A 13,298-nucleotide genomic window follows, 5' to 3' on the forward strand; every position below is an offset into this window, starting at 1 on the left:
GCTCGTAAGTTCATTGTTGAACACGTCTCAACTCAATTAATCCTTCAACTTCAAGTTCTGAATCCAAGCCGCTTTTCATGTGCAAGATGGAAACATAAGTGCATTATTGAACGCTTACCATGGAAGACAACAATATTAGGTACCTCCAATTTTGAGTATTTAATGAGATATTCAGATAATATGTTATTATGTGATTAGATATTATTTTATTTTAATTTAAAGTAATTCAATCTCATAATAACACATTATTTGAATATCCAATTGGATATTCAAGACCGGGTTCTCATAGTTTAATTATATGGAATATCGATGGTTGTTTAATTAACAAGGGGAGTGGTAGTAAAGATAAAAGTTTTTAGAATCTGACTAGATATTGATCCAATCAAAGGGTTAGTTTGCAGTTTGAATGGTTTGATTGATTGGAAATATCAATAATGTCATATGATATAATTAAAATTTTAAAAAATATAAATAATAAATATAATTATTAAATAATATTGAACAATAAATGTTTTCAATCTAGTGTCTTTTTACACCTTAGTTTCGTGTCAATTTGACATTTTGTGTTGTATTAGTTCAAATTTCAAGTAAAAAAATATAACCTTAAATTGATTTGTATTAGAGTTGTATCAAAATCTCTTAATTTTAATTTCACTTAAACTATGTTTAGCTTAAGTTGATATATCTAAATTGATCTAAACTATATGATTGGTGGAGTTGTGTCAAAAACAATTTGGTTGACCTATTTGATATGAAATAACAGGATTTGTTATTAAAACGATATATATATTTTTTAATAAAATAACACATTTTATGAAAATAAATTATTTTATTTGAATTTTTTAACCATCTATTTATTTTGTTTATTAGACATAAAGGTTTTAAATAAAGAAATTATAGCTCGCTACACACATATATAATAAAATTATGCAAAAATATAAATATATCAATGAAATTTAAAAAGCACATCAATCGTGCATTACATAAAACATAATTAAGTACCAATGTGCATGTATATTTAAGAAGTTAATTATAAAGAAGTCATACACAAGTATAATAAATTCGAATCGATAATACTAAGAGTACACCATCAAACTTATAAACATAAAAAGAAAAAAAATAAACTAGAATTTAATTAGGGCAATTCAGGTCATTTTATGTTTTATTTTTTAACAATTAAGTCAGTTTAGGTTTGTTTTGTGTCAACCCCAACACAAACTAATTCAATTTTTGGATTGACTTGAACATGATCCAAATTATATTTCCTATTTAAAAACTCAATCCTATTTTTTTTTTGTATATTGTGTCAAAAATTATTAGTTCAAATCTTCATTTTGAATCTTTTTATCCTCAATTTCAAATAAATAATCAATATGACAATGACTAATTGACTCGAGGTTGACATGAGGGACTAGAATGATTAGTCTGATCCAACACATAAATAAGCAAGCTATATGCACTCATTTTTTGATACATAAATAAATACATATATGATATATCACTAAATGAGTGAATGTTACTTTATTTTTAATTTAAAATGACCTAATCACTTGATGACACATATCAAATGTGTACTTATTTATATACTCAAAATGATTATGCCTAATTTTATTGTAAATAAAGTATAGAGAAATTATTTTTCCCATCCAATGTTTGGCCTAAAAACACTTTTCCACCCATAGATGGTATAAATAACACTTTCTCAATCAAAATCAAATTCTATTAATGAAAAAAATTACACAATATTAGAAAGTGAAATTACCAATATATCTATATTATTTAATTTTTGAAATTTATCATATAACCCTAAATTAACAAAAATTAAACATAAACATTTTGAATATCCAAGTTACATAGGAACCCACATATTTCCTTTCCCTTTCACCACACCTCCTTTTTCCTCTTTTATTGTTTCAAGTTGCTATCCATTTCACCATCTTCCTCTTCTTTTTTATTCCTTTGTTCCTCTTCTTATTTTCGATTGATTCATCAATTTTAGATTAATTCACAAATCAATCAATGATGAATCGACCATCAATCAATTTAGCAACGAATCAATTAATTCATCAATTAAAAGCTATCATTGATGATGACTTTCAGTTTATTGATTTGACTGTTATCGACGACAACTATAAATCAACAAATGAAGTGACAATTGTTAATGGTGAGATCATGGTAGTGGTGAAAAAGTAGTGTCAACATTAAGGTTTTTGAATAATTCTAAGAACTGATTTGTAAGTTGTTAAACATTTTTAAGGGTTAAACCGTCATATTTAAAATGTTTGGGTATGATATGTAAAAGAGTTATTTTTATGGATGGTGAAATAATATTTTACCCATGATTAAGATTGAATTCAAATCGAGTTTGTTTGATCTTGAAAATGAGTTTAACTCGAATGAGCCTAAAACAAACTTAGCTCAAACAAACTTAAGCCTGAAAGATAAAAACTTTCAGGGAGTGTTCAACTTGCAAAACTCGCAAGTTTAGAAAAATTTAACAAATAGACTAAAATAATGTTGTTTTGACACATACGCAACAAAAAGACATTATTTTTCATTATTTTTGTTTGGCTACAGGTGCAAGCCAAGCTCTAAGCTTAACTTAAGCTCGACTAGACTCCACTCAAGTCGAGCTAAGCTTAAACTTGGCTTGAATCGAATCCAACCTTATTCATAATCGTTCATGTTCTAGTCAACATGATGACCATACATATCCTCAAATGGTTATTCCTGTTCCTCTAACCTCAAATTCACAATCGTACATTGCTCAATAGGTAGTTTCATCTTTTTCACTCTTATGAACAATCACACACTCTTGCAACTTATCTTACATGTCACGAAACATTGCATATGTCCTCTATATGATTACCCATTATGGATTGATGACTTTACTCTAATAGTTGAACAATTGTAATTGTCCTTTACACGGTCATTTGTTTGCATATATAACCATAATTTTAGGTAATGCAACCTTGTCCTTGTAAAGGTTGTTCCTATATGTTTGGAACAAAATATGTTAGGTGTCTATACTAGCTTTTAACACCAAAAAACCAATAAACAAAGTTCCAAGGTCTCTAATGCATTTTGGCTACGAAAGACACTGAAACACCACCAAATAAACAAATCGAGGTACAAAGAGCATTCATGAGACATTATTTAAAAATCACCACAATACATCAATTTATATACGAATTCTCATATAAATCAATCATACAACATATCCTAAATCATATTCTACTCCTAGGTTCAAAAGAATAGTATAGTGAACACATTTCAAATCCAACCTTTCTTAATCCTTATCCATTATATTCTTCTTACATAATTGTTTACCACATATTTACACATATAACATCCTTGTTATTCATTCAAAATCAACAATAATATGATTAAATCTTTTTTTTTTTGGTAAGTAAGAATATATTAACAAAAAACCAAACTAAAGCCTCAAGTGAAGGCTACATGAAATGGTTGAAACTCATCTTGACCTAAATAAATTGAAGCAAGATAGGAAAACTAACAAAAATGTATTGTAAAGCACAACTCTAGGTTACACCGTTTCAAAAAAAATAAATCACCTTCTCTTGAAAGCCTATCAAAGTTCCTATAGAGATAGAATTCAAAAGAAAACACCAAACTAACCATAAAGTTGTACAAAAATAAAAGACAAAGCAACTCAATAAAGAATTCAGTCCATAACCAAAAAAACAACCTGCTAAGCCTAACTCTAATATTTCTTTCTTGGAAAATAAGGCCTCTGCCCAAGAACACATCCCAAATGAAATTATCATGGTAGCTTATCCACAAGGATAACTGACACTAGAAGCCAAAACTTGAAACAAAAAATAAGTCCAAGTAGCATTTAACAAAACATATTAGCCCATGATGCATGAAGAGATCATCATTCCAAGTAGTAGGGTTTGATAAAAGCAATACGAAAATCACTTCACAATTCTTGAAATCAACAAATTTGGACATTGCCTAGTAGGGAAAGATATTCATCATGTGTGAAGAGAAGGATGTAATAATGGTAGGATGTAATACCCTCAAGTATGATTTAGGGGTATTAGTGTTTTTTTCTAAAAAAAATTTAAATTTTGGGTTCAAAACAGATTCAAGTTGAATCTAAGTTAAATTCAAAACTAAAACTTTGATCAAGTTGAAAGTAGATTTGAGGCCTTGTTTGGGCCCGATGGCTAGCCCAAAAAAAACAAAGGAAAAAAAAATTATGTTGTGTATATAAGCAGCTCCCTTTTCTCAATTTTTGGTTAAGTCCCACCAACTTGATTCAAAGAAAAGAGAGAGCCAAAGTCTAACAATTTTGGGTTAATTTCTATTAGCCAATAAGGTGAGGAAAAAAGGAAGAAAATAAGCCAAAACAACCTAACTGAACTAGCCACACCTTTTTGTTTTTGGAGTCTTAAAAGAAAGAGAAAACAGGGGAGAAAAAACAGCCACTAGTAGCCAAGAAGAAGGCTATCAACAACAACACAAATGGAAGAAAAAAATGCATCTTTTATTGTCATTTCTTGTTGAAAAATCAAAGGTAAGTGGGATGATGTAAACTTGTAGTTACATCTCAAAGGCAAAATACATTTTATTCATGAGTATATGATGTAAGCATGATTAAATTTGACTTCTAAGTCAAAGTGTAAGTTTTGGGAGACACACGATCGTGTATAGAGAGGTCATACCCGTGTGTCATGCCACATCAACCAAATAAGATTGATTCTATGTAAATTCAAAATTAATTGACACGCGGTCATGTGCTTTGAACACATGCTTGTATGTGTGTAACTTTTTTTCAGTTTACATATGACACATTATTACATTTTTGGGATTATTATCTCATAATTTCTAAACATATGAATTCCCTAAAATTTGAGTATAAGAGAGAGCTTGATCGTCTAATTGTTGTGCAACATCTCCAACAGCTTGGTTTTGGTGATTTGTTGAAAGAAAGTCTTGAAAGAAGGAGGTTTATTTGTATTATCTTCCTGCTATGAATTTGCAGTAAGTAGGACTTGCCCTTTCTTTATGATATGTTTTGAGGTTGTTTGATGGTTAATCATGATTTTTGATGGTATGGAAAGTTAGTATAAAATCATGTGATTGACTATGATGAGAAGGAATAGCTAGATTGCATGTTATGAATCAAGCATTGATTATTGAGTAAAATTTTGTTATCATGAGATATGTTATGGTTTAGAAGAAAGGTATGAATGTTATCATATGTTGTGAGACACTTAGAAGAGGTGTAACCAAAGAATTGAAGTGTTGTAATGTATGTTTTCTTATTGGCATGATATGTTCCTTTATACATTAGGGTCATTCAAAGAGTGCCTTAGATGTTGATTTGAAGATTTCAATCTTAGTGTGATTACAGTGTTTTGATACTCTCTTATGTGAATAAGATTATGTGGAATCGATGGAATTGGTATAGTGGTATTTAGAAACCAAATATTAGGGTTCTCGGTATGTTTTCTTGGTTTATCACATGACCATATAGTATGAGACACACAACTACGTATGCAATCCTCAAAATTCATGTTGGGTTATTTTAGCGTTTTGATGACTGTTGGACTCATTGATTGGTTAACAGTTAACTATGACACATGTGTAGCTTAAACATGACTGTATATGGGATGAAATGACTAGAAGACCCCTATAAAGTGAAAGGGCATACACTTGTGTTAGCTAAGATACACACCTGTGTATCTATCAATAGTAGCATAAGAAGAAAAGCCATGGGGAGGTGCCTATATGTGAGTAAAGTAACAAGACACACTTTTGTGTGTTAAGACATACAAGCACTTGTGTATGAGGCAGACAAATGAAAAGAACAAGAGATTAGGCTAGAGATTTAAGGGATGTTTTGAGTAATAGTATAAAGATTTTATATATGTAGTAATTATCCATGTGCCTAAGAGTGAAGTCAAAGTGTGACACGAGATATATCGTTAGGTGGAAGTGAAAGAAAACTAGAGTTAGTTAAGGTTTCAAATACATGCATGTTAGACATCATATGATCATTATAAGGGGATATTATACGTATATATTCCTTATACTACCCACAATAGGACACTATACCTACAATAAGGTATTTGCTCGTAATAAAGCCTTGTTAAGATATAGTTTTGATGTAATAGAGTAGAGAGATAGCTCACATGACTAAGTTGTCAAATCCCTGTATTCGATCCAAACTGATTAGCTTAGTACACAACTTTAGTTACAATTTTTAGAATTAGGTGTTTTTACAAAGTTAAGTATGGTCACACTAGATAGAAATTTAGGGGAGTAATTTCTAAGTAACCGAATAGGATATAGTTTGCCTTGAGAGTTATGATATATAGCTTAGACAGTCTCTAAAGTTTAGTATGAGCACATAATTAGTATACAAATTTCATTATTATCCATAGAGGAGTTTGATACTAACTTTGGATGACAAAGTTAGCATGGGTTGAGTTTAAGGGTATTTTAGAGATTTTGATAAAATTTATCAGTATGGTTTTCTACTTACTAAGTGTTTTATCACTTACTCCCCTCATTTCATGTATACAGGTACAAGTGATTATGATGGCTATGTCAACAAATAAAAATTCTGTCTCAAACACCAATTTGAAATTCCTACAGGTTATATTAACTACATGGTGAGTCTTACACAATGTCACAACTAAATCTTAGCATCTCTCTTGAGAAGGAAATTGGCATACTAGACTTTCTTCTAGTTTGTCTTCTCAAATAGGCTCATCACACTCTCTACTAACTTTAGCCATTTCTTAATCGGAAGAGATCTAGTCCTTGTGACTCTTTTAAACTCTACAAGTTGATGTCTAGTAGCCAAATTATAAATAAGGTAGAGTTATCCTCTGTTGACACCCATTATAGTAGTCTTCTGCACATCATTGCCCACTTTATCCTATTGTGGTAAATCCACAACTAGTAGGTACTACTCAGTGATGAGAGGAACCTGAACTGGTTATCCTATACTCTTTAAAGCCTCTCAGTTCTCCTGATGAATGTCTTACATGATCTGTTTGATGAATAAGCTATCAATACGAAGCATTGCAGTTGCGTAAGAGGTATGTCCTTGCACCACTCCCTGGTTACCTTCTTAACTAGCGACCTTATTGCCATTAACATTATCAATCAATCTCTTGGATCTCCGCAACCTAAAACCACACATATAAAAATAGATAGATATACCACAACTTAATTATAGGTTAAACAATACTTACAACGATTGGTGCATAAGAGAGGCTAGTGTTGCATAAGGAGGCTATTTAAACACTTAGGCACATTCAAACACTTAAAACTTTTAGGTTTTCAAAATCATGCTCTAATACCAAAAATGTAACACCTTTTTCTAAGTACATACCCTAACTTGAAAAAGACGTGTTAACTTACACATCCCATGAAAATGCAACAATTATAAAATATGCATCGTCTTTAAAAATTAAATCCCATAATCTCAAAAATGTATTTAATGAAACATGGTTATTATTATTATTTCAATTGAAATGATGTGTCTGAAAGTCAAATAATATCAAATACAATCCCATAGTGCATATTGAAAAACACACAAATCCAGTGACATAACAAATAATCATCATAAGCTCAAAATGGCCAAACTACTGCTTGCTCATGCAACGTCCCGTGCTAACCCCCTAGCTCCTCCATCGCCGCTTTACTGCTCCATAATCCCAGCTATAAAATCACAAAAGGAACATAATTAGTGAAACATACTCTGTAAGTAGGTGGCCTCACGACACCAATCACATAACAGAAATCATAACCATAACCAACAATTTGTGTCTTATATCAAATCCCTATATTGTATTCTAGATGTTTTTTCAATATTTTAAATGCCCATTTGAATTATCCTAGTGTCTAGCACCCAAGCTCCAATGGCAGTGTCATCCCAAATGACTAATGTCATATGATTTATGTCGACATCTTTGAAAAAACCTTTTGAATGGCCAAAATGAACCTAGAGGAGGGATGAATATGTTTTTTTTTTTTTTGGTAAGTAGTTGGGGTGAATATGTTCTTTGAAAAACAACGAATGAATTCTTTTAAACAAACCAAATTTATACAAAAGAACAATTAAATAATCAATTTTAGCAAAATAAATTAGCATGAACAATTTAGAGCACACAAGCAATTAATGCAATTAATTAACAAACAACAAACAATTAATGTGAGCATAAATAAATAATAGAATTTAGAAAAGTTTAATTTAAAATGGTTTGAAGTTTTCTCTTATAACTCTCTTATATTTACTTCTTCAAACAAACCATCTTGGAGTTCTATTATTACTTGGAAAACTTCTTTACTCTTAGTTTGTTTGGGATTATGCTCAATATACTAGTTAACAAAAATTTCACCCATAAGTATTGAAATACAGAGTTTTGAGCTTTAAATGCCTCATAAAGGCTGGAAATGTGAGTTTTACACAAATATACTTTCAAATATATTAGTTCAAGCTTAGTGAGAGATTCGAAGAAAGGCATAGAGAATGATCAATGAAGGAGGATCAAAATTTTCTCTATTTGATTTTTCTTTACTCTTTGTAACCCTTGTCTCTTCAAACAGAGCTCAATTTATGGAGCTTAAGTGATAAGGCTGAGCAATGTTTCTATTGGGCTAAGTCACCTTAATAAAAATAGTCGTTTGTTTGCTAAAAACGACATTTTACTCTTAAAAATCTATAGGCATGGTTGACATGTCTAAAGAGCACAGTTGGCATATGAATTTTATGGCTAAGTTAACCTCAGTCAGAGTTCCTAATGGATAGCTTTAAATGCACTAAGCATGAGTGAAACTTCCAGAAGCTTGAATCACTTCTTTGCCGACTTGTGCACGGTTAATGTACTAGCTTGATTTTATAAACAACACGCTTGGCACAATTAAAGCATGACTGGACATTGCACTGCATATGCATGGTTGGTAAAACACTTTGCAAGGTTCGACAAAGTTGAAAGTGCACGATTAGAATTATGAATGTTGCACAGCTGGAATTATGAATATTGCATGGCTAGACTTCTGAATGTTACATGGTTGGAATTATGAATGTTGCACAGTTGGACTACTGAAGAAATGGCACAGCTAGAATATCCTTGCATGGATACCACAACTTGAAGAAGCATGGTTGGATTGAAAGGTACATGGTTTCCAACCAGAATTCACACTTAGAGAATTTGGCATACAATTTCTTTTCTCTCAATCTTTATAGCACAAATCTCAAGTGTTCAGTATGTTCTTCTTCTGATCTGGAGTATATCAAGATATCATTAATAAATACCACCAAGAATTTGTCAAGGCAATCATGAAATACTCGATTCATTAAATCCATAAAAATTGTTGGGGCATTAGTCAATCCAAAGGGCATCACCACAAACTCGTAGTGCCCGTAACGGGTCTGAAAAGTTGTCTTTGGAATAACTTGCTTTGTAATCCTCGCCTGGTGATAACCCGACCTCAATTCAATTTTGGAGAACACAGAAGCTCCCTTCAATTGATCAAATAAATCATCAATTTAAGGCAACGGGTATTTATTCTTCACTGTCAGTTTATTTAACTCTCTATAATCTATGCACATACGGAGTGACCCATATTTCTTTTTGACAAATAGTATGGGTGCTCCCCAAGGAGAGTGACTAGATCTAATAAAACTCTTATCTAAAAGTTCTTACAACTGTTTCTTTAATTCTTGTAATTCAATTGGAGTCATCTAGTAGGGGACCTTTGAAATTAATGTTGGGCCTTAACCCGAATCAAATATTTTATGAAAGTCATTTACATTAGAATCATGCATGCAAGCTTATATGGCTAATAAAAAGTTGAGAAAGATGTACGATCAAAAAATAGAAAAGTCATAACACTCATACATGTATAAATCATAACAAGTGAATCATATTTGTATAGTAAGGAAACGAATAAATGGGTGAAAGAAGAGAATTATGATATGTGTTTAATGCATGTTCTGTGCTAATTATTTTGTATGTGAATAGCCCAGACACGTTAAGTATAGAAGAGTTAGTACTGGTATGAAATGCTTTGAGTATTGAGTATGATCTTCTTATTGAGCCATAGTCGCTCACTCCATTTAATTTAATATTTTACAAGTAAAGAGTTGTAGCAAAGGTTCCCGAGAAGCACTAATGAGACATGAGGCTAAGAGAGAAAGACACTATATTTTTGTTGATTTATATGTTTTGATGTATATGTGAATATATGTATATATATATATATATATATATATATATATATATATATATATATATATATATATATATACTTGATATAGATATTGATGGATATGTATATATTTTGTTTCCTATATGTATATATGTGATTGTGTATATATGTATCTATATATGTATATATATATGACTAGTCATTGAAATTGGTTATAAAGTTTCTGTGAGCGGTAATTTTTATGATAGTTATTATTAGATATTTATTTTGTTAATTGTGATTAGGTTGATGAAAATCTAGTCGGTTGGTAGGATTGGTTTGTGTGAATTGCTAATTAGGAGTGTTACAGGGCATTAAAAATAATAATAAAAAATTTCCCCAGGCCCTTTAAAATAAATGAACTCTTACCGTTTTTCTGTAATACACATATTGGTTATAAGAGGTTACAATATACACCCGTGTATATTTAGGGAATTTGGAAATAAAAACATTTGGAATTTATGAAGAATATATGAAGCTTTGTTATGAATAAATGGATTAGAAAAATGATAAATTTACCCCCTATAAGGGATGTTTATAAAAGAAGGTCAATGATAAGGCCTTAATGAGAGTTAGTAGTAATGGAAACCAATAAGGGTCTATCTGACTATGTGGACAATGACACATAACCTAATCGGATCATTTTTCAATCGAAAATTTGCATAAAATGTACAATAATGTCGTAAGCCACCGAACTCTGTGTAAAGTGATAATGAAAGCAATGGGGTTAATAAATCTATGTGATTCCACATCGACGATGAGCGTTATAACATTTGGGATACGTGTGTGTAGATAGGTGAGGAATGTTTTCTCAACAGCTTAACTCTAATTGGCACATGTATCAATTGCACATAAGAATGACATTCATGATGTCATATGTTTTCATATGACATTTAGGAGGTTGATGTACATTGTAAGGGTTAGTCATTCAAGTTGACACCTTATTATATTAGTGTGGGCACTAAGCACCGAAATAACCTGGATGGACATCTAGGATGCTAGAGAATACATCCATGAATTTTCTTAGGAAGGAAATAACACCATTACATATATTACTTTTGCTAGTTACTAAGTGCGAATCCACTCACGTGTTTTCTATATGACTTTCCAGGTAGGCTTTTTAAATAACAAGGTGGCGAAGGAGAGACTAGTGGTATGACTCGTTACAGTACATGAGGGCAAGGGACTTGGATGTTTTTCATTATCATTCATAAAACCTTTATTATACTCTTATGGATACTTTATATGTATTAATGCATGTGGATTTGACTGTTATTGGTTTGGATTGATTTTTGTAAACTCATACTCACGTTTCAATGGTTTCATTCTTATTAGCCAGATAATGTTTGAATTATAATACTTCATTCTAGTTCACGTTTCAGATAGTTGGTTTGATTAGAATGTTTTATATTTAATAATTGTACTAGCATACTATAAAAGTTTGATAAGTCACGTCTCTGGGGGTGCAAATTCCAAATAGAGGTAAATGCCTTAAGTGGTGTTACAATTATAGATAAACTTGAGGAGTTAAATATCAAGATACATAATCTAGATAGGAAACTTAATTACACGATTTATTGAATATTTTTTGTAAGTTAAGAACTAACGAAGATAGAGGAATTAATCTCTTAAGTAAGTTCTGATTTACAAAGGATAATAGTTCTGGAACGTGTTCTTACTATTTTGCTAAATAGGTAAACTCGAAACATTTGCTGATAATTTTGGCTTTGCATATATTATCACAAGGATAGGAAATTATCCTATGTCACTAATCTTTAGTGATATAGAGCAAGCATACCCTGTCAAGGGATAATTTTGGCTTTACAAATATTATCATACAGATAGGACAAATTTATCAGTTCTTATGGTCTACAATATATGAAGCTTTTGGATGAGCCTAGAGGCTAGCACCGAAATCTTAGATAAGGTAAGGGACTTGAAGAATCATGAAGGAATATTTGCTTTTTCAAGGATATGCTCTCAAGGAAGTTTACTAAGATAATAATATCTAATAGAAACCTTGCAGAAGTTGTTGTTTTAAAAGCTTTAACAAAGTTTCGTCTTTGTGACATGTGCCAATTCAAAATTTTCATCTATGAATATAAACAATATTTTTATCAGTTACCTGGAGGCACATAAGAGATAATGAAAAATAGCCAATGAGACCTTGAAGCTACTTTTAGAAAAGAATCAAATAGTTGATTTTTTAGGAGGAAGAATCAAAGTTGTAAGACAACTAGTGAGAAAAAGATTTCTGAATGCAAAGCTTGGCAAAAAGGCTAAAAATAAGTCGAATGAACTTTAAGGGAATCCTAAGACAATATTGTTGTATTAAAAATAAACCGGATAAACTTTAAAGTAGGAAAACTCATAAGAGGAGAACTAAGTTCTTTAGAAAAGATAAGTTCAAGCCTAAGAAATTTTGGACTATGAGGAGAAAACTTGTCTATAATAAATCAAAAATTTTTTGACCACGGAAGATTTATGAGAAAGACAAGGAAAGCTTTGTTGACAACAAAGGAATGAGAACCCAAAAAGTAATGCACCACTTGTCCCTTAGGGAAAAACATAAAAAAACTGCAACTTTTGTTCAATATGTGGTAGTACAAATCACTATACAGATAGATGTCCAAACAAGGCTAAGAAGAAAGTTAGTGTTAAACTACTCAATATAGATGAGAACACTAGATCTTTTGAATACAAACTTGTATTCACATACAAGGTAAACTTGGATGATGAATCAGTCTATGAATTGATTTTGAAATACTTTGAGGAATCAAAAGATACCTTGTCATTTGACGAGGAATACTTATTAAGATATGATGAGGAATCATCAACTCTTCGTAGATTAAATATCCTTATGAATAGAATAGAAAATTTGATTAAGTCTTCTAATCTATTCAACAATGATGAAGAACTCATATTGCTAGATAATGAGGCATCTCTTAACTCGATTATAAGTTCTTCTATGAGCTATAAGGATACATTAGTAAACCTTAATGAATGAGTGATTCCAAAACTATCTTCTCGAGAAGTTTTTGAAAAATCTTAATGATAGATAT

This window comes from Mangifera indica, unplaced genomic scaffold (genome assembly GCF_011075055.1).
Source record: "Mangifera indica cultivar Alphonso unplaced genomic scaffold, CATAS_Mindica_2.1 Un_0007, whole genome shotgun sequence".
In the NCBI taxonomy this organism is placed as follows: Eukaryota; Viridiplantae; Streptophyta; class Magnoliopsida; order Sapindales; family Anacardiaceae; genus Mangifera; species Mangifera indica.